Source organism: Elephantulus edwardii, unplaced genomic scaffold, assembly GCF_000299155.1.
Source record: "Elephantulus edwardii isolate Elephantulus edwardi_28Jun2011 unplaced genomic scaffold, EleEdw1.0 scaffold00037, whole genome shotgun sequence".
Taxonomy (NCBI): domain Eukaryota; kingdom Metazoa; phylum Chordata; class Mammalia; order Macroscelidea; family Macroscelididae; genus Elephantulus; species Elephantulus edwardii.
Genome location: NW_006399787.1, coordinates 16673948 through 16679676, shown reverse-complemented (window position 1 = coordinate 16679676; position 5729 = coordinate 16673948). Strand labels below are relative to the sequence as shown.

The 5729-nt window shown below is 40.3% G+C and overlaps 1 pseudogene; it reads left to right on the top strand.

The window, feature by feature from the left end:
• The first annotated feature begins 461 nt into the window (after nucleotides 1-461).
• LOC102849716 lies at nucleotides 462-1132 on the top strand (annotated as a pseudogene).
• The last annotated feature ends 4597 nt before the right edge of the window (nucleotides 1133-5729 follow it).

Sequence of the window (5729 nt, the reverse complement as noted above, 5' to 3'; positions counted from 1 at the left end):
AAAGGTCATTTAAAAAATAGACAATAAAAAAAGAAAAAAGGATAGTTGTCAGAAAAGATCCTGAAACATGCCCTGGAAGGAAAAGAAACCTATAAAAATAGGAAATAAGACTTCAGAGGTGCCCTAGGCGCGAGCGCCGGCGGAGCGCTCCTGGCAGCCCGCGCCGGGCTTTCCACTCCTCCTCCGGCACCTCGCAGCTCCAGGACGGTCGATGGGACCGCGCGCTGTGGGGCAAGAGGCTGCGCCCGTCGGTGGGCTGGGGCAGCGCGGGAGCCCTCCGGAGGGCTCGGCCATGGCGGGCCGCAGGACCTGAGCCTTGCCGGGAGAGGAGGGAGCCTTGGTGGCGGGCGATGGGGACGGAATGCGGCCCCCGCCACGCCGGGCTGTGAGCGCCGCGTTGCCGCCGCCGCCGCCTCCTCCACCGCCTCATCCGCTCGCGAAGCACAGAGCCGTTCAGGAACATGGCCCTGGAGCAGCTCTGTTCGGTCTTCAAAGTGTTATTAGTAACACTACTTGTAGTGGAAGGAATTGCTGTGGCCCAGAAGACCCAAGACGGACAAAATATTGGTATCAAACACATTCCTGCAACACAGTGTGGCATTTGGATTCGAACCAGCAATGGAGGTCATTTTGCTTCCCCAAATTACCCAGACTCATATCCACCAAACAAGGAATGTATCTATATTTTGGAAGCTGCACCAAGGCAACGAATAGAATTGACTTTTGATGAACATTATTACATCGAACCTTCATTTGAATGTCGGTTTGATCACTTGGAAGTTCGGGATGGGCCTTTCGGTTTTTCTCCACTTATAGACTGTTACTGTGGTGTGAAAAGTCCTCCATTAATTAGATCAACAGGAGATTCATGTGGATTAAGTTTAGTTCTGATGAAGAACTAGAAGGACTGGGATTTCGTGCAAAATAGTCGTTTATTCCAGATCCAGACTTTACTTACCTAGGAGGTATTTTAAATCCCATCCCAGATTGCCAGTTTGAGCTTTCAGGAGCTGATGGAATAGTACGTTCTAGTCAGGTCGAACAGGAGGAAAAAACAAAACCTGGCCAAGCGGTTGATCGCATATGGACAATTAGAGCTACTCCAAAAGCTAAGGGAGCTCTGGTGGCCTAATGGCAAGAAGCTGCACTGCAATCCCGAAGGCACACAGTTTGAGGCCACCAGCCGCTCCATGGGAGAAGGATGGGCAGTCTCCTTCCATGTGATTAGCTGCGTCTGAAAACCCACTGGACGGTTCACCATGGATCGGTTCAGACTCTATATAACAGCTTTTGTATATGATATAAATTTTCCATAATAAACATATTTTTTAGACTAAGAAAAAAAATAGGAAATAATTGTAAGAGCTTAATAGAATTTTTCAAAAGTCAGTTCAAAAAGATAAAGCAAAGTATTATAAAGAAATGTGCAAAGAGATGGAGTTAGAAAACAAAAAAGGAAGAATATAGTTGGTATTTCTCAAGCTGAAAGAACTGAAGACAAAATCAAGCCATGATTTGAAATATTGAAGGGCAAAATATTAAATGATGCACAAAGCATAAAAAAGGATAGAAGAAATATGCAGTCACTGTGTATTTGACCCATAAGAATTGGTCAACAATGAACCATTTCAACAAGTAAATAACATATAATCAAGAACCAATGATACTAAAAGAAGACGTTCAACCTACACTGAAGATAAGGGCAAAAAATAAGCACCAGTAATTAAAGTATTACCTATTGAGGTGGTGTTTCTAGAAAAAGATGCAGCCCTGGAAGTACTCGCCAGTCTATGCTAACAAATTTAGAAGACGGCTACCTGACTAATGAGTGGAAGAGATCCACGTTGTAGTTGTTATGTGCTGTCGAGTTGCTTGTGGCTCATAGTGACCTATGTACAACAACAGCTCTAAACCCTGTTCGACCTTGAGTGAATTATATTGTCTCTGACAAATCTACCCTCATTACCCCAGTCACTGAGCCAATACATCTCATCCAGGATTTTCCTCTCTTGTGCTGTCCCTCCACCTTTCCAAACATGATGTCCCTCTCCAAGGACTCATCCCTTCTTGCGACATGCCCAAAGTATGTGAGATAGAGCTTGAAAATCCTTGCCTCCAAAATGCCTCCTGGTTTCACCATTTCCAGGACAGACTGGTTTGTTCTCTTAGCAATATATTCAATACTCTTCTCCAGAACCACAACTCAAAGGCATCAATTCTTCTGTCATCCTTAGTCATCGTCCATCTCTCTGAAGCATAGCAAGTAATTGTGAAGACCATGGCCTGGATCAGGAGTACTTTAGTGTCTAGACCAATATCATTGCTTTTCAATACTCTGGGGATGTCCCTGCGAACAGATTTTCCTAATGCAATTTGCCTTTTGATTTCCTGGCTACTGATACCAAGAGTGTTGATTGTGTAGACAAGCAAACTAAAGCTGTTAACAACATCAATCTCTTCTCTATCATGATGTTGCAAATTTTCCCAGTGGTGAGAATAATTTTTTCCTTGATGTTGAGCTTCAATTCGCATTGAAGGCTGCAATCCTTGACCTTCTTCTACAGCAAATGCCTCATGTCCTCCTCTGTTTTAGCAAATGACGTCGTGTCATCTGCATAATGCAGATTGTTCATGAGTCTTCCTCCAGTCCTGATGCCAGCCTCCTGGATGATCTGTTCTGCATATAGATTGAAAATGTATGGAGATAGGATGCATCCCTAGTGTGTACCTTTCCCAATTTTGAACCAATGGTTTTTACTTGCTCTGGTATGAAGACTGTTTCCTGGTCCACATAAGCACAATCAAGTGTTCTGGGATTCTCATTCTTCTCAAAGTTAATCACACTTTCTTGTGATCCACACAGTCAAAAGCCTTTGCTTAGTCAATGAAACACAGATAGACATTCCTCTGGTACTCTCTGCTTTCAGCCAAGATCCATCTGACATTGGTTATACATCTTTAGTGATATGGACTTTTTAAAACCCAGCCTGCACATCTGGCAGTTCTCAGTTGTGCTGTTTTAGTCATTTTTTTTTATAATTTCAGCAGGATCTTGCGTGCATGTAATGTTAATGACATTGTTTGGTAATTTCCACAATATGTCTGGTCACCTTTTATTGAAATGCAAAGAAATATGGATTTGTTTCAGTCAGTCGGGCAGGCGGTTGTCTTCCAGATTTCTTGGTACAACCTACTAAGCAGGTCCAGGGCAGCATCTGTTTCTTGAAATATGTCAGTTGGTATGCTGTAAATTCCTGGGGCCTTGCTTTTTGCCAATTACTTCAGAGCAGCTTGAATTTCTTCCTTCATCTACATTTGTCTCTTGGCCAAATGTTGTTTCAGGAAATTCTTCTGTGTTGGTCAATTCTTTTTGTTATCGTGACTATGTGTACTGCTTCCATCTTCTTTTGATGCTTCCTGGGTCCTCCAGCATTCTTCCCACACCATCCTTAAGTATTGCAACTCAAAGCTTGAGTTCTTTCTTCAGTTCCTTTAGCTTAAGAAATGCTGAGTGAGTTTCTTCCTTTTGATTTTCCAACTCCAGCTCTTTAAACATTTCATTATAATACTTTGCTTTGTCTTCCCATGCTGCCCTTTGAAATCTTCTGTCCAGCTCCTTAACAGTGTGATTTCTTTCTTTTGCATTGGCTTCTCAGCACTTTAGTGTAATATTCAGCCTCTTCTGCCATTCATTTCAGTCTTTTCTTATTTTTTGTCTTTGTAATGAACATTTACATTCTTCTTAGATGATATTTTTTATATCCTCCCACATTGGAGATTGTTAAGGAATAAATGGAAGACATGCTAGGCATTGCCGAAATGAAATTAATTACCATGGGACATTTTGAATCAAACAATCATATAATCTACTATGCTAGAAATGAAAATATGAGAAAAACAGGGTTGTGTTCACAGTTTAAAAGATCATTTTTTGATCCATCTTGAAATACAATAGTGCGAGTGTCAGAACAATGTCCATATGCATACAAGGAAGACCTGTTAACACCACTATTGTTCAAATGTATGTGCCAACAACCAGAGCTGAAGAGGAGTAAATAAATTATTTCTACCAACTGTTACAATTGGAAATTGATTGAACATCCAACCAAGATACAGTTGTAATAATGGGTGACTGGAATGCAAAAGTTGGGCACAAGGAAAAAGGATCAGTAGTGGGGAAACATGGATTTGGTGATCATACCATCTCAGACAACAGTTTTATAACAAAAGTTTACAGAATACTTCTGAGCCTCCACAACATAAAGACTGATAACCCAATTACAAAATGGACAAAAGACATGGAAAGAATTTTCACAGAGGAATATATTCAAATGGCCAACAGACACATGAAGAAATGCTCAAAATCACTGGTAATGAGAAATGCAAATCAAAACTACAATGAGATACCATCCCCAGTAACAGTGGCAAAGTTTAACAGGGAAGCAAGTAATAACTGTTGGAGAGGATTTGGCGAGAAAGGAACTCTTATATATTGCTGGTGGGGATGTAAAATGGTACAGCCATTCTGGAAGGCAGTTTTGTGCTTCCTTGGAAAGCTGGACATAGAAATTCCATATGACCTAACTATTCCACTACTTGGAATTTACCCTGAGAATATGAGAACTGAGGCACAAACTGAGATTTGTACACCAGTGTTCACAGTGGCATTATTCACCCTAACAAGAACATGGAAACAGCCCAGATGTCCAACCACAAACAAATGGATTAAGGAATTATGGTTCATTCACACAATGAATACTATGCAGCATGCAGGAGCAATGACTTTGTAAATTATTGCCTAACTTGGGAGGAACTGGAGAGAATTATGCTGAGTGAACTAACTCAGTCCCACAAGGATAAGTATTGTATAAAACCATTATTATAGAATGAGTATAAGGATTCAAAGAGGGTGGGGAAGGGTGGAAGCAGAGGGATGAGGATGTGCGGGCGGGGGGGATTAATCATGGGGTTGTACAATTTGTTGGATGGGGGGGTGAGGGAATTTGGAAGAATTTGTTCTTAAAAACAATGTATTCAAATTTGCTAAATAAACTAGTAGAAAAGAAAAATTTTAAAAATAAAATAAAACAAAATCATGAGTCTGAAGATAGAATGATAGAATTCTGTAGAGTAAGTGAATTATTAATTACAAATTCCTTTTATAAGAAACACGAATGGTTACTATACACATGGACTTTACCAATGCCTGCACAGGAATCAAACTGATTATATATGTAGGAAAAATTGTTGGAGAAACTCAGTATCAACTATGAAAACTAGGCCAGGAGCTGATTGTAGATCAGAGCGTCATCTACTCATATGCAAGTATAAAATGAAGCTATATAGCAAATCAAACCAAATCCAGAAGAACCAAAGTTTGACCTTGAGTCTGTCCCTCCTGAATTTAACGACCGTCTCAGGAACAGGTTTGAGGCCTTGAATACTAATGAGCAAAAAGATCCATATTTGTTATCATTTAAAAAAAATACCATCTAACAATGTGCAAAAATTACACAAAAACATGTGTAAGTAAAATCTTACTAAAGATTATTTTTAAGAGGGGACTGCCATAAATTCAAGCTAGATTCAGAAGAAGCTGGGACACAAGGGATATCATTGCTGATGATGTGAGAATGTTAGTTGAAAGTAGAAAATACTGGAAAGATATTTACTTGTATATTTTTGGATATGCAAATACATTGAACTGTGTGGGCCATAACAAGTTATGT